This window comes from Ranitomeya imitator, chromosome 2 (assembly GCF_032444005.1).
Source record: "Ranitomeya imitator isolate aRanImi1 chromosome 2, aRanImi1.pri, whole genome shotgun sequence".
Taxonomy (NCBI): domain Eukaryota; kingdom Metazoa; phylum Chordata; class Amphibia; order Anura; family Dendrobatidae; genus Ranitomeya; species Ranitomeya imitator.
Window position 1 is genome coordinate 337,333,375 of NC_091283.1, and position 18,032 is coordinate 337,351,406.

General features: G+C 39.7%; 1 long non-coding RNA gene across 1 annotated transcript; it reads left to right on the plus strand.

Annotated features, from left to right (window-relative positions):
* The first annotated feature begins 700 nt into the window (after nucleotides 1-700).
* On the plus strand, nucleotides 701-1,651 carry LOC138667421 (uncharacterized). The gene is made up of 3 exons (XR_011318751.1): nucleotides 701-770; nucleotides 1,343-1,397; nucleotides 1,499-1,651. It is a non-coding gene; the product is annotated as an uncharacterized lncRNA (long non-coding RNA).
* Nucleotides 1,652-18,032: the final 16,381 nt, after the last annotated feature.

Consider the following 18,032-nt stretch of genomic DNA (forward strand, 5'->3'; position numbering starts at 1 on the left):
GCTTGAGTGATGAATTTATAAATTCTTTGCCGCGATCCGTCTGCAGTTTCTTCGGTATGCGCTTATCATTTTGAAATATTAATTCGAACGATCTGGCGACACTAGCGCCTGTCTTGTTTGTCAAGGCCACGCACCATGCGTATCTCGATAGAACATCAATCACCGTCAGGATGTATTTGACATTATCATTTTCCCTTGAATAGTCAATTAAACTTACGAGATCCGCCTGCCACTGCGCATCAATGGCCGAGACGTAAATTTTATTTGTCAAAAAGCGTTTTCTAGCAGGCTTGTGTAGCGTGTAGGTGTCTTGCTTATTCAACCAAGCAATAACATCAGATTTCTTTATTCCGCGCGCTCTTGCAGATCTAAATAATTTGTCAATACCCGAGAATGATCCGGGTGCCTGGCTTGTAAAATATTGTTTTTCTAATATGGCATCATACGATTTAGACGTCATGATTGATTAAAATGATTGTGGCTCGTTAATCAACAGCCTGCTTCTTTCAGAAATTCAGCTGTATAAAAATTCCTGTTTTAATCCGGCTATATCATGCGTGAGTTAATGCATGCATTAATTGCATGTATGGTTGTGTTCTGGGTGTTAACAGAAGGCGTGTGATGGGCGTAACTGGGTGTGTTTTTTTTGGTTGTTAACAGGTGAGCTGATTTATGACACTCAGGATAAATACAGCTGACTGTCCCACTACAGTACATCAGACATTCACCAGAAGTCCGACTAGACTAAAAAAAGCAGAGCTATTCTAAATGTAAGTATATATGCCAGTTGTCTTATTATTCGCAAATGCTTAATTATATTTAACTATGCATCTCTAAACCATAATTAAGGGTGTTATTTGTTTAATAAGTTAGTGTTATACTGGAGGATAGCTGCATATTTAGTATCGTTGTATAATATAGTTTTACTGCATAAAACATATTCTGTGGTACATAATTAATATAGAAAGACTTATCCGCGGGCAACTATTATAACATAATTTATGTAATACAGTAGTTAATAACTGTTAATACGCCCTAACTAGCGCATGCAGCGCTTACTTACTACATGTGTTTTGTTTAACATAGACATATTTATAGTCATATTTATACAGTAGCGGTATATTTAGTGGGGCTGTGTAATATAGTTTTACCGCATAAATCATATTTGTGGCGCATAATTAATATAGAAAGACTTAGCCGTATTACCCATGATTTGCTTAGTATAAGAATATTTATACACGGGCCGCAGTTTTATTTGGTGTGTATATAAATGAGCTTGACGAGTGGTGGTGTGCGGTTAATATAGATTGCGCAAAAAATTTACACAGATAATTTATTTTAGATGGAATCCCAACATTTTTCGGCTTTTTCCAGTCAAGTTGCGGATTCGGTATTCGGTATGTTTCAAGATTTATATACATGTATCTGTTAGTGGCCCATTCTAAGTAAGGATTGTTTTATATATTATCTTTATATTGTTTATTCTTTCTTGTTTAAGATGAATTAATCAGGACCATCCCCGATAATCTAGATGAATTTACCAGGAACACCCCCGATGCTGTAGATGAATTTATCAGCAACTACAGCGATGATTTTTTAAACGGCTTCAGCGTGCCTACTCTGGAGTGTGGCGCTGCTGTGGGGGCTTTGACTCAGGACATTATAGGTGCGTTGTGTGACTGCTGTGTATGTGTGTGTGTGTGTGTATATAGCTTTTAAGTATTTAGACGTGTAAATATATATATATTAATTCTTTACAGATGTCGACATGTTTCCAGAACCAACCACCTCGGAACACAATCAGCTACCTGTTGAGGAACTGATGTACCAGACCCCCACGCCGAGAAACAGTCCTGTTTCTAGAGCACCTAAAAAACAGCTCGGACCGGGGTGCCGGAAAGGAAAAGGTAATCGTATGAAAAGTTTTTGCACAACCGCTCTGAGAAAATCCACCACGCCTCTACTAAGGCCTATATCTTTATTTATAGCTTGTAAACTGAAGCCTAGAAGAATTTTCACAAAAGAGAATATACCGGAGCTAATGGAGAGCCTCACAGAAGCTACAGAAGACGCCACGGCAATCATTCACCACACATCGCTATCCCGTAAGTGTATATTTTGGTATACATGCACAGTCTCTGTACAATCAATGATACACGTGCTTCACCATTGAGATCCATGGCACACACATATCTGACACATGTATAATCTTTCCTGCAGCTAAGCGCAGCGGCCTGCGACGGTCTCACACATATCTGACACATGTATAATCTTTCATGCAGCTAAGCGCAGCGACCTGCGATGGTCTCGCACATATCTGATACATGTATAATCCTTCCTGCAGCTAAGCGCAGCGGCCTGCGACTGTCTCGCACATATCTGACACATGTATAATCTTTCCTACAGCTATGCGCAAAGTCATGAGAAAAACACCTCCAGCACCTCTACAGCCGCTACAGATCACCGAGAATGGCGCAGCACCAGCGTGGCCGGCGATACAGACGGCTAATGGAGCTGTTAGAGCACATCCGCTATCACCGATCTGCGTGGTTCAGGACGCAGGAAACCCTGTGCCGTCGGACCATCGTGAAATACCCCATTCAAGCACTGGCCAGCCATCGACAATCCGTGTGAATGACCCCGCGCTACTATATCCAGAAGTGGTCGAGGCACCCCGAAAACATAAGCGAAAAACAAAACATGTTACAGAGCCACCAACCGCATCCTGCGCCGTGGGTGCAACAGCCACGATGACTCGTGAAGAGTATGATCGCGAGATTGATCAGCTCGCTGATGGTAAGCAACCATCCGTAGAACCGCTCATTATACGTATGTCCCACACTATGCAACCGTCAGCGCCATGTGTAACGGGGCCTGCTAATGCCTCTGGGGTCGGACCATCAGGACCCTCTAATTTGGGTGACATATCTCATGTCTGTGTATCTAACTCTGTTAATGTTAAGAAACGGTCAAAGAGGTCGCGACCGGCTGATGTTAAGGTGTGTAAAGAGCTTAAGGTGTGTAAAAAGCCACGGATTCATGCGCCAGCTATAGATCTGCCGCATGAATCCCGCAGCTGGGGCCCCGTTGAAATGCTTGTGTTTCAGGAACACTTCGTCCGCTACTTACGCTACAAACGCTGGCTCCCCAAAATAATGTTTTTTTGCGATACTTTTGAAAAATTATTATCAACACAAAGCCCAACACAGGCTAATAAGTCCGAACTATACGCACTTCGGAGCCTGCTGCTGGATGGCGAGATAACAACTACAGCGACCCCATTATGACTAGATATGGTCGGCTACGGCATGCATAAACCGCCTAAACTAACACTACCCAGGTATAATAGGGCTAGAGTTATAAAGAGGGCTCTAAAATTGTTGGTCAGCGCTAGACGGGCGCTATGCTCTAGGGGGCGTCGTGGTGACATGTGTACTGCAGTGCCTCTACAGACACCACAGACGTCGTCACAAGAGTCAGAACAGCACTCACATAGCCCAGGCAGCTCTGCAGATGCCGCACATGCATCTACACAAAATTCACAAGCCTCAGACGCTGACGCTGCTGGTAATGTGCGGAGCCCCGATCATACAGTATTTTTGCAACACATCCATCATCATGAAAGAGCCCTCCGCAATTTCAACGGCCATATACATACAGATCATTTTAGATTTGTAAATTTAGAGCGTGTACGATCATTTGAAGAGGGCATGAATATTGTTCATGAGGGCATTCAGGCATTACTGGATAGAATCATCAGGGACATTGAACCTGGCGACTTTGTACAGTTAAGGTTTGATGCCGGCGATACTTTAGACCCTATTTTCACTACAAAACAAACCCGTGAAGATTTTAATTCTGAATCTTTTTTAAATGCTGTTGCCCGCGCACTTCAAAGTAACAGTGAATGCATATCATCCAATTCACTAAAGCTAGTCGTAACCATCATTAAAAACCGCCGCGGTGGTGTAAAAAGGCGCTTGAAATCTATAGCGAGCAGTCAGATCATTAAACAAAAGAGACAATGGCTGTATGATTTTAACAATTACACGACAAATCTGTGTTTGGCTGCTAGTGTGTGCGCCCTGATGGACGACACGGATGTCACTGATGGTGTTTTACTGAGCCGCTCTAAAAACATACACGCAGCACTGGGCATCCCTGATGATCAATTAGTGAGTTTTAGCGACATCCCTGCATTTGAAAAATATTTGGGGGTAACCATTAAAGTACTGTACTATAGTCAGGGCGATTGGCGTTACTTTCAGAGCGGTAATACACCTAATGGTAAAACAGTATTCATATTGTTCCATGATAATCACTACTACGGTATCAAAAATATGAAGGGTTTTATCGGTGCTAATTACTTTTGTGAGCTCTGCAATTCAGTGTTTCACCACAAAAACAACCACTCCTGCCAGTATTTTTGTAAAGCCTGTCAGAGAGAGAATTGCGAAGAAAGCGGTGCCGACCAACAGCCCAGATGTCCTGTTTGCAGAGTTTATTGCCGCTCGAGCGTGTGCTTAGATTATCACAAACAATTGGGATTAGGCGACCCGGCATTCTGCAGACTTAAAACATTTTGTGATAAATGCAACCTTTTTGTCCCCAGAAATAGCGAAACAGAGCATAAATATAATGGTTTGCGCTGTCCTGTATGTCGCAGACATATAAATAAATTCGATGCCCATCTTTGTTACATGCGGAAGTATGTAGCACAGGATGAGTCAGATTGTTATATCTTTTATGATTTTGAATGTATGCAGGAGACAGGCACACACGTCCCGAATTACATTTATGCTACAACGCTGTATGGCCACCCCTCCTGGGAGTTTGAGGGCGATACCTGTACACATGACTTTGTACAGTTCTTTACAAGCGGTAAATTTTCAGATCATACATTTATTGCCCACAATGGTGGAAGATACGACTCATACTTTATTGTTAAGGAACTGATTTCTGAAAAACTACAAGTACAGTTGATAACCCAAGGTGGCCGTCTCTTGTGTGTGTCGCTACCCGATTTGTCTATAAGGTTCATAGACTCTCTAAATTTTATCCCCATGAAACTCAGTAAATTACCACAGGCCATGGGCTTTTCAGGAGGCAAAGGGCATTTTCCACACTTTTTCAATACCCGAGAAAACCAAAACTATGTAGGTCCCATACCTGATGTAAAATATTATGGGGTGGAGTACATGTCACCTGGTGAGAAGGTAGAGTTCCTGGAGTGGTATGAGACACAGGTAAATACAACTTTTGACTTCAAGGCCGAGCTAAAATCTTATTGCAAACAAGATGTTGAAATTTTGAGACACGCCTGCGAGATCTATAGAGAGCGTATTATGCAGATGACGCAGAAAAATGTTAAAAAATACTGTAAGCGTCAAAAGCAAAGGATTGTAGTGAGCAGATGTGTTGATCCTTTTCAGCTCATCACCCTGGCCTCGGTGTGTATGACAATGTACCGCTTTAAATTTCTTCCAAAAAAGACAATCGCCATTTTACCTGGTGATAATTATCACAAGGCAAAAAAGCGCTACTCGACACCCGCTATACAGTGGCTCATGTATGTGGCTCACTCTGAGAACATCGACATACAGCACGCTTTGAGAGGCGGTGAAAAACAGGTCGGGAAGTATTTTCTAGATGGCTATGCCTATGTTAGCGGCCAGCACATAGCCTTTGAATTTCAGGGGTGTTTTTACCACGGCTGTCCCGTGTGCTATAATGAAAATGACACGAATAAGGTCACGAGTACGTCCTACGGTCAGTTATATTACACCTTTTTAGCTAAAAAGCGTTACTTACAGTGTTGCGGGTACACAGTAAGACTGATGTGGGAACATGAGTGGAATGAAATGGTTGAAAATGATTCTAACCTTCAAACATTTCTTCGCCAGATGGAATTCCCCGTTCCTTTAGACCCCCGTGATGCGCTTTATGGCGGGCGAACTAACGCCATTAAGCTCTATCACCATCTGGAAGAAGGGGAGACTTTACACTACTACGATTTCACCAGTCTGTACCCCTTTGTAAACAAAACTAAAACATACCCTGTAGGCCATCCAGACATCATCTACGACAATTTTGGATTCATTAAAAAATACTTTGGCATTGCTAGAGTCAAGGTCTACCCGCCGAGAGATTTATTTTTTCCAGTTCTACCGGTAAAACTCAACAAAAAATTAATGTTTCCCCTTTGCTACACATGCGCTGCAAATTCCCAGGCAGATATTTGTGCCCACAGTGATGAAGAACGGGCGCTGACAGGCACCTGGTGCACTATAGAGCTCGAGATGGCTATAGAAAAAGGGTATCGGATCGCTCACATCTACGAAATATGGCATTTTCCTAAAACCACTGATGATCTGTTTGCGCCTTACATTAAATTACATCTTAGGGATAAGCAGGAAGCCTCTGGTTATCCTAGCTGGTGCACTGATGACGCCAAGAAACGGCAGTACATTGACTCTTTTCTTGAAAAAGAAGGTGTCCAATTATGGCCTGAAAATATAGCTGTCAACCCTGCTAAGCGACAGATCTCCAAGCTTTTCTTAAATTCTTTATGGGGAAAGTTTGCTCAGAGATCTAATCTATCATGTACCAGCATTGTTAGGGATCCAGATGAGCTTTTTAAGTATTTGTTCCTGCCTTACTATGACATTTCGATGTTACATTTCCTTGATGATGACACCGCAACCATTAACTGGAAATATGCAAAAGGCCACCACACACTCAACAAAAACACAAACATTTTTATAGCGTGTTTTACAACAGCGTATGCTCGGTTAGAGCTCTATTCGCTGCTGGACCGGCTGCAGGAGAGGTGCCTTTATCACGACACAGACTCAGTTATTTTTGTACAGAGAGATGGTGAGTGGCAACCGCCTTTAGGCGATTACCTGGGGGAGCTGACCAGTGAAATACCCGATGGTACACACATCACAGAATTTGTATCCGCGGGCCCCAAAACTTACGGCTACAAACTCAACACCGGTAAAACTGTCTTAAAAGTTAAGGGGATAACACTAAATGTTGGTAACTCTCAATCTATTAATTTCAACAGTCTGAAAGATCTAGTTCTGGACTACCCGCGCAATTCTGCCGCAGAAACTCAGAAACGTATTGTCGTACAGCAGGCGTCCATTGTGAGAAATAAAAAGTACTGGGATATTGAAACAAGGCCATTACGCAAAACACAAAAGTGCGTTTATACAAAGCGGCGACTATTAGACGATTTCACAACATTACCTTTTGGGTATTAGTCGAGTATTGTGATGGATACGCGTCTGCAACACCCGTTCTCGTGCATTCTAGCAGGCCCGTCTAATTCTGGAAAGAGCTATTTTGTAAAACAGCTGCTATATAATATTGAAGCTAATTTTTCTCAGAAACCTGATAATATTGTATGGTTTTATTCGTGTTGGCAAAAACTATATGATGAAATCTCTCTCTCTTTTCCCCACGCCAGATTTGTGGAGGGTCTGCCGAATACATTCGTAGATGACGAATTATTCCCACCGGAGAAGGTGAATTTGGCGATTGTTGATGATCTCATGGAGAGTGCTAGTGAGAATTGTGAGATAGAAAAAGCCTTTACCAAGTATGTGCACCACAGAAATCTCAGCATTTTCTACCTGGTGCAAAACATATTTTGTCAGGGTAAGAAAAGCCGTACGATAAATTTAAACACAAAGTACATGGTGCTTTTTAATAACCCCCGAGATAAATTACAAAGTGTAACTCTAGCTCGTCAGATGTATCCCGGAAAAACACGTTTTTTCCTAGAAGCTTTTGAGGATGCCACGCGGGAGCCTTATGGGTATTTGCTTGTAGATTTGAGAGCTAATACTCCTGAGGATCTGCGTTTAAGGACTGGGTTGTTTCCACCCGCGTTGCCCGCTGTCTATGTTCAGAAGAAAAACACTTCTAAAAAGTGAATTTTACCCGGTATCAGACATTCTATGCTGTGTGCGTTGTGCTGTAAAGATGTCTGAGAGGCTCCGGCGTAACTGGGCTCTCTTAAAAACCCTAGTGAAAGCAACCCCCGCTGTCAGAAAGTCTATTTTGCGCGATGCAAGCAATGATTTAATTACAGCCATAGGTGAGATTGCTTTAAATATCTTAAAAGGCAGGATTCCGCTGAAAGAGCGCCAAAAAGGTATATTAAAGAAGTGGCGTAAAGCTATAAGAACCCTGAGCGACAGATCTCAGCCCATAAAGAAAAAGAAGCGCCTACTAAAACAGGCCGGCGGGTTTATCGGCCCTCTTTTAGCTTTTGCAATTCCAATAATAACAAGCCTGATCGCCGGAAGATAATGGAGCATGCAACGAAAATGTATCTAGTCCCCAAACAGGAGCTAGACAAACTAAGACCCGGTACTACAGATAACATACGCGACAGTGTTATTCGACGCCTTGATGGTGAAATTAGCGACATTTTACAGCGTCGTGACATTCCCGATGATGTGAAAATTAAAATGTATAGCTCTGTGCTACAACGCTACTTGGTACATACGAGGCACAGCTCAAAAGAAGTAACGGCTTTAAATCTTGTTAGCCCTCCTGATCCTGGTCAGCAGCAATTGCCAAATACCGACTCTGATAAAAATCATGAGATCGCTGAAATTGTCGGACATATAAACCAAAGATATAAAAAGAATGCTGAATTTTTACTAAACAGGCTGCTGCAGAATAAAAATGTCACAGCATGGAATAATAATGCTGAATTTATTTTCAAAGGATCCGTAATACCCGGGTCTAAACAGTAGAAATTTACCGCCGGGTTGGGATTCATTTATGCAGGCTATGGCCGAGCTAAATATGCCATCTACAGTTGTGGGTAACCCCGCTACTAGGAAGCTTTTAGATGAATTAAAAATTACCAACAGTGAGACACGCTCTGTATCTACACCGCTGAAGTTAGCGGCGGCACCCCGTACAATTCAATCTTTACATTCCCCGTCATTAGGTACCACACGTGGAACTTTGCTACCTAAAAAAAGGTCTCTACCGATGCTACAAACCATGTGGCTCACGATGTAAAGAATGTACTGGCTAAAATGCTGTACTCGCCTTGTAACGCTATATTAATTATTTTGTAAGAAGTGTAATGATGTATGTTCATTGTATTATTTAATGTTTTTTACTTTTTATATTCTGTAAGAATTTTTATAGTATTGAAATGTCTTTGAGATGCTGTTTTATTGTGAGAAATAAATTTTTTTACATTTTTACAATATCGTGTCTTTGGTTTTTATTCGTATAAAACACACCGCTTCTTACTTGCGTGTGTTGTATATATATACAGACACAAGGAGAAAATCTGCTACACTGTGAATAAACACAGCTTACAATTTACTGTTAATGATCCGTCGAAACACATAAGTTTTCTAAGGAAGCGAATACAAAAACAAATAGACAGCTACAGGACACAATAACTTTTCTTTAAACCTCTGAACCGCAGATAAGCCTACATAACCTTCAGGTACAATACAGGTACAAATGTGTTATAAAACAAAGTTCTGCTTCACAAAGATCGCCAAACAGCATGAAGGGATAGCAAATACAACAACAATTGACCTAGGTGTTATAAACCGCTGACCCACAGCAGATTCTCTGTTTGTGAAAATAAACATTTAGTTAATGTTCACCATTTAGTACTAGTGTTCAGTAGAGACACATATAAACAGCTTTAAGTTCTGAACTATATGAATACACTGTGAATAAAACAAAGCTTACAGAATCAAACTCGGGGCTACGTATAAAATCTAATATAAAACAAATGAGAAAGGTGTTATAAACCACGTGTAAAATAAATACACGACTAGGCTATAATTATAAACATGTGTTATTCCACAAAATACGGGAATAATATCAAAACTACAACAAATTAAACTATATTAAACGATATCAAAAGGGGGAATCAAACAAGGAGGGACAGCTGGATACCAGCCGTCAGACAAGGGGAGGGGAGGGGCTACACACTTTGATACACTTTGATAGGGGGCGGGGCACCTGTCAGATTGAGTTTGACGAATAATCTGAATTATACACTACTTTGGTGGTTTAACCCTAATGTTATTGTTGTACATTCCCATGGCAGTTGGCACAAACGATTTCCTATATTTTTCCTTCTTACACCTCAGAAGTATTAGCCGATTGCTGAAGGTGCTCTTCTGTCTCATGAATAGCTCATATAGTGGATGTGCATTATTGTTCATAATCGCCATACACTTTCTCAGAGTTCTTTTCTCCACTACCTCCCCAAAAGAGTCCAGATTGCAGCCGACAGCAGAACTTGCCTTCTTAATAATCTTATTCAGCTTATTAGCATCAGAGGCCTGCACACTACTACCCCAGCATGTGATTGCAAAAAAGATGGCACTTTCCACTACATACTGGTAGAACATTTCTAACATTTTGCTGCACACATTAAAAGACCTCAGTTTCCTTAGGAAATACAATCTGCTCATCCCCTTCTTGTAGACAAACTCTGAGTGGCATCTCCAGTCCAGTTTGCTATCCAAATGGACCCCCAAATATTTGTAACTCTCCACCTGCTCTACCTCCTGACCAGCAATAGTGATCGGTAAGCATTCGATCTTTATCCTGCTATAGTTGGCCACCAACTCCTTAGTTTTCTTAACATTTAGTTGTAGATAGTTACCATTGCACCAATCCACGAAATTCAACACCACCCTTCTGTATTCCTCATCCCCCTGATCTCCCCTAATGCATCCCACAACCACGGAGTCATCCGAAAATTTTTGAAGGTGGCAAAGTTCAGATTTATACTGAAAGTCTGAAGTATACAGAGTGAAAAGAAAGGGCGCAAGTACCGTTCCCTGGGGGGCACCTACACTGCTCAATAATCTGCTTGACACCACTGCTCCCATCTGTACAAACTGTGGCCGATCTGATAGGTAGTCAGTTATCCAATTTCTCATCCCCTCCTCAACCTTCATATCAGTCATCTTTTTGTGTAGTAAAAGTGGCTGCAGGGAGTTAAATGCACTCGAGAAATCGAAGAACATCGTTCGCACCATGGTTCCGTCAGTCTCCAGAAATGAATGTACACTATGTAGCAGAGAAAGAATAGCATCATCCACCCCCAATCTATGTCGGTAGGCAAACTGAAGGGGATCGATAAAAGCATTGACCCTTGGTCTTAAGTGAGCAAGCACTAATCTTTATTAAATACTTAATAAGTAACATTTCCCACATGTCTACTTTACATCAGCACAATTTTGGAACCAACATTTTTTTTTTGTTAGGGAGTTATAAGGGTTAAAAGTTGACCAGCGATTTCTCATTTTTACAACACCATTTTTTTTAGGGACCACATCACATTTGAAGTCACTTTGAGGGGTCTACATATATGATAGAAAATACCCAAATGAGACACCATTCTAAAAACTGCACCCCTCAAGGTGCCCAAAACCACATTCAAGAAGTTTATTAACCCTTCACGTACTTCACAGGAATTTTTGGATGTTTAAAAAAATGAACATTTAACTTTTTTCACAAAAAATTTATTCAGATCCAATTTGTTTTATTTTACCAGGAGAAATTAGACCCCAAAAGTTGATGTCCAATTTGTCCTGAGTATGCCGATACCCCATATGTGGGGGTAAACCACTGTTTGGGCCCATGGCAGAGCTCGGAAGGAGCGCCGTTTGACTTTTCAATGAGAATTGGCTAGAATTGAGATAGGATGCCATGTCGCATTTGGAGAGCCCCTGACGTGCCTAAACAGTGGAAATCCCCCACAAGTGACCCCATTTTGGAAACTAGACCCCCCAAGGAACTTATCTAGATCTGCTGTGAGAACTTTGAACCCCAACATTTTTCACTAAAGTTTATAACGCAGAGCAGTAAAAATCAAAAATCTTTTTTTATTCAGATTCCCATGACAGCACTACGAGAGAGGGGATCCGCCCTTCAGGAACAGGAAACCTACAGATACAAAAGGGCGGCACCTCTCCCTATGCATCAGTTGGTTTCCTGTTCCTGAAGGGACAGGATCCTACAGATGAATCTCGTAATGGATCCCAGGCCGGCCGGACCGAATCAAGTAGCGGGGGGGTCTCCTACCTCGGCCGGTGCGGAAGCCCCTGGAAGACATCACGGTGGTCCTGGCTGGACTGCACATCAGTGACGTAGACAGCAGGGAGCAGAGTCCGGAGGATTCCTGATCTCCTTCAGCGCCGGCGCCGGTAAGTATAGCGCTCCTTCGGTTCATGTGGTGGTGCAGCGCGGTGGTGAGGTAGCGGTGCCAGGAGGGGAACGCTATCCGGAGCGCTGCTGCGTGCTCTTCGGTGTCCTGCATCACTCTCAGCGTTAGCTGGAGCGTTTCCGGGTGCAGTGACGTCGAGGGGCAGAGTCAGCAGGCGCTTCCGGGTCACTGGGGAACTGCGCATGCGCAGTTCATCCAAGATGGCGGCGCCCATCGATCTTGAACGCCGGACTCCTCACACACTGCGCTGACCCCCCAGCTGTAGCCTCATCAGCAGGAACCAATGAGAGTGGCGCCAGGCAGCCTGCTGACCGGATCTGAGGGGGATTTAAGCAGGAGCTGGATTTAGAGCTCTGCCTTTGGTCACATCCACATCATGGAGAGTGATGGTGAGCGGCAGCTTCAGCTGTCGGAGGAGGTGCGACAAAAGCCCACGGAGAAGGAGCATGCCAGGAGTGACCAGTCCAGCCGTAAAAGCTCGTCCAAGCAGGGATCTAGAGCATCGACTGGCAAAGAACCCCCTCGTGTTCCGGTACCTTTGTTGGCGTACACTGGTAAGAGATCTACGTGAATGCTCACTCAGTGACGCGGGCCCCTTATACTTTGTCATTCTAGGGGAAGAAAAGTGCAAAGTCGAAACATAAGGAGTGTGCCCTGTGTGAAGTCCCGTTACCAGATTCTTATACTAAAAAATTATGCGCCTCCTGTATACAACAGACGGTGAGGTCTACAGGAGTGGAGAGGTTGAGTGACATCAGGCTAGATAGATGGTATCACCCTTATTGTCCTCCCCTAGGTAGCGGAAGAATCTGCTTCTACGGCTAATCTACGTGAGATGATCGGTACAGAAGTAAGGGAATCCCTGCGGTCTATGTCCCAGGCGGGTAGTTCAAAACAGAGAGCCTCGGTGATCTCTGATTCGTCAGAGGAAGATAAAGAGGAAGGTTCTTATGGCTCAAATCTCTCTTCCTCGTCATCAGAAGAGGAATCTGGCCGATTCTGTCTGCCTCTGGACCGGGTGGATAAATTAGTTAAGTCGGTCAGAGCTACGATGGGCCTAGAAGAACCTAAGACTCAGCTTTCCCGTCAGGAGCTAATGTTCAGTGGCTTGGAACACAAGAAGCGTAGATCCTTCCCGGTTGTTAAAAATCGTTATTGCGCAAAAATATCTAATCAAGACTTAACCAGGTGCGTTATTCTTAAAAGAAAAATGTCATGATTTTCTGAAGAAAGTATAGTGGTTTATTGACTAGTCCACAGAAAAACCAAATTGCAGAAAACATAAAAGGTAGATGAAACAATTACAAACAGAGTGTCCATGTGTAGATATCAGCGCTTTTCTTGTTACTCATCTTTAAAAGGTAGAATGGTAAAAGTCATCTGTCTGTGTGAAGTTCATCATGGCATGGAGTAGCTAACAGCTGTTGTTCCTCGTGTCTTGTCCCATGTCCATGGAGAATGATGGTGAAGGAAGGGAGGTGACCGTCCCACGTGACAAAAAGCCCCCCACCCTCCTTAGAGACGTTATTTATATGGTTTCTACAGATCACGTGTCTTCTGTATATGGAGTTAACTTATACTCTGAGCTACATACACAGAAATAGCTTTTCATAGTGTCAGCAAGAAGCAATGTGCTCAGTACAGAATAAAAATAAGAATAATTAATATTTAACAATTCCCCCTTTTGAGGGTGACAGACATTGATTGGAACCCTCAAATTAAAATATTAATAAAATCTACTTTCTTCTTTGGCAAAATGATGTAATAAATAATATTATTAATAATAATATCGTTATATGTTCTCAATAATATAATGATATGTAAATTCATGTTATGGTAATTCATGTTATGGTAAGCCGTGACTAATATTCATATAAAATATATATTATACTTCCCTATATCTACTTGAAGCATCTCAGGTGTGATGTCATCTGATGTCATCTGGTCTTCATCTTGGTTCTCCTTCTTGGTTCTTTCAAACAATCTTTAATATGTCTTTTGCAATAGATGATAGCATGTAGATATGTAGAGACCGTGTGTCATGTGTCAATCAAAGTCCATAAATTCAAATGTTGATATGAAAACAAAGTCCATAGATGAAATGTAGCTTTAATATCTGTGCAGTGTCACCTTTAGAGACCTGGACTTACATTGGCTCGCCTTGAAATCATCTGGAATCCTCATATCATCCGCACTGGTCTTGGGACAGGTGTGACGTCTTTGGTCAGCACAGCAAGGGTTACATTGACTCTTCCTTGCCAAACATAGCACCATAACCAGTCCTTAGTGCACAGGACACATGTCAGGGTTATTACCTGACAATTACCTGAGTGTTCACCAGCTTTCATGGAAGTCTTATAGGTGATAGGAAACCACTGGAACGTGATAACACCGTTCATCTTTGATACTGTACTCAGTTGTCAGTGATGGATGCTGTAGTTGTGAGTGGTGACATGAATTGCATTTGACACAGTCTATTACTCAGAAATCATAGCATTGTTACCTTGTGGAACTTCTGGATAATGGCTTTTCTTCTTGCAACTTTTTAGAATCAATTGAAAATATGAAAAGTCTTTATTAACGTATCTCCGGTATCTTGATTGAAGTCTTCATTCCCTATTCTATACCAAATCTGGTAATTTTCCTAACTTATAATATCACAGCGTACCATAGCAATCAATATTATCCATATAATTATTAAATGATATTAAAATGGAATTTATATTTGGAAAATAAAATAATAATAATAAATGATAGTATATTATTAACCATATTCTTCATGTGATTGGACATTTTTATGTCATAGGTGTAATTTCTTTTTGAACCCATAGATGTCAGTATGTCTTTTATGTAACAAGTGCTGATATTTAGTATTAAAACTTTATTAATTTATGTTCAGTAGACCAATAATATGTAAGTATGTATAGCCATGAACCAAAATAAGAATATATATATGAATGAATGAATGAGTGAAAGAATTGTTGTATTTAACTCAGAATTGAAATTTTCTTATATAATGAAACCATATGATCACTATATTTGATAAAGCAATATGCTTGTAGACATTACTCTATTAAATATTGATTTTTCCTTGATGAAAAATAAGAATGAAAAATAAAAATTGAAAGAAAAGTGGAAAAAAATGAAAAATAAAAATGAGAATAAAAAAATAAAAATAAGGCCTTTATATGTTGATGACAAATGCTGAGATTATGTCTCAGTAACACATTCCCTTAATATTTTCCTCATGTAGATGTTGTCATAACCTTGGATCACCAAAATATTGAAATTATGCAGCTTTGCATAGAATACCCTTCATTAGAGGAAAAAATGACTTTTATAATATTTATTGTTATTATACCCAATAATACCTTATTAATATTTCTTCTTTATTAAAATGTGTGAAGAAGAGGTATTGATGAAATGTGATGATGTGATCAGGATCAAAAACACATTTCCCCCTTAATATCAAAAAATATTATTTTATGAAAAAGTTAATTTGTGAAAAACCCAAGTGAAAAATCATTATTTTTATAACTGTCATATCAACTTGTGCCATATATTTGTTTGAAGATGTGTACTCATCTATGTAACCATAAAAAAACACTGAATATCATAAAATTATAATTTGGAAAATGTTATTGTACTTATTCACTAATAATCACTAAAGAAATATATGTTGAATAATAATATTTAAATATATCTTAATATTCTAATAATTTAACTGAATCTTATTATTTATTAAACACAAAGTTGTTGTTTTTTTTTTCTTTTCTCTCAAACATACCATAAATCATGAGGCCTCAGTCAAACTGTGCATACACATTCCACATTCCACATACCACGCTCTGGTCACTCTTACATTACACACTTAGCATTAGGTTCACTCTTAGCAGCTGCCCATATTCTCTGTTACCTGTCACTCAAACTGTGACACACATAGACGTTCACAATACATTTCACATACAAAGAATAAAAAACATGTATATTAACCCAAAATATTGTATCCTAATTATCAATCAATGCGCATTGTAATCTATTAAATTTAGTATTCTAATATTTCTTTGAATATTCCCCAAATATTATCTAACAGTATCAGTATGTTTTAAACTATAGAAAGGACTGGACTCATTTACAAGAAACTTGAGTTGAATGTTCTAACGCTATTTCGGTACAAGCCTGTAACTGAAACCCTTTGAATGTAAGGCTGAGGAAAATTCCTAAAATTAAAAAACAAGGCTATATGATATTCCTTAACTCACAGCTGTCACGTCATGCACCATGCAGTGGAAAAAACATAATGTTACAGAAAAATATGTAGTACACACATTTTAGGTTTTTAGTAATTATTTTAAGTGTTAAATATATATATAAATCATGCAATTAATATAGCTTCCTGTGTGAATAAGACATAAATTCATGAAACAGGTATTTTTTGTTCAATCCTCGCTTTGAAAGTAAAATTCTAAGGGAAAATGAAAGATAAAGGTTAATTTCATATTTATTTAAAAACAAAATAATTTAAATATCTTATACATATGTATATATTTAATAAATGTATTTAATTGTAATTCTAAATATTTTTTACTGGAGTAAATTTTAATTATTTCACTATATATATAAAAATGCAGTTAATATAATCTCTACTTATACAAATATGCTACAGTATTTACTGTATATTATATTAATATATGTAACTGCAGAATTATATTGAAATAGAATAATTACATTAATAAATAATACATTGTATAACTCATCATATAATATAATTAATTTTTAGCCAATTCCTATCCCAAAATTTGGCTGTTTGTCGATAATCTGCTGAAATGCTAAATTTAGTAAGGTCAGTTTTAACCCTATGGACTCTTTGAAGAGCTGCTGTGATAATGGAGTGTTCAGCTGAGCTCCCCCTGGGATACTCACCTGCTTCCGTCTGTCAGTCTCCGCCATCTTTAGAGACAGATCTGAGCCTTCAGATTTTAAATCTTTCAGAGAAATTTCTTTAATAGACTCCTGAATCTTTTCATAGGGTTTGTAGCAAATATGTAATTTTCTTCGTACTTCATAGATGTGATTTTGGATCAGTTTTGGAGATTTTGATTTTGGCTTTTGATAAGATTGAATTCTGCCTGGTTTCAAAAACTTAGTGTGATTTGCTTTCCTTTCAAGATTCTCGTGTTTTCTAGAAAAATCTAGGGATTTTGCGCATTCGTATAAGGAATTTTTCTGTGAAGCAATTATACGAGATACAGGATTTAAGAATTTAAACTTGTTTACAAAACAATTTATCATGGATTGTTGATTCAAATTCGTACAGACCAATTTATAAGTCCTTTCAAAAATGGACATGAATGTAAAAGTACATTCTTTCTGGCCAATCTTCAATTTTAGAAGAATATCAAGATCTGGATAATTTTCTTTTAATCCACAGAAAATCAAAATTCTTAATCTTTCTACATCAGTCATATTTTCATACTCCTCATTCTGCATTTCTAATGAATATCTTCTCATAAAAGTTACTGGCAGCCAAATTTTAAACAAATTATTTTTCTCCTGATTAGTCAAATCAAACTTATCAGCAAAACTTTCAAATATCTCTGAATTTCTGCACACATGGATTTTGTCATCATATGCAGGAATGGTTTTGCATAATTTTAGCAGGATTTTCCTAGATTTAAGTTGGAGTTGGGCCTCTGAGTCGTCTATTTTTAGTGGCCCTTGTACATCATCTTTGTCAATTGTCATGTCTCCTTCACTTCCTCCATCTTGTTTTTCATCTTGTGTCACAAAG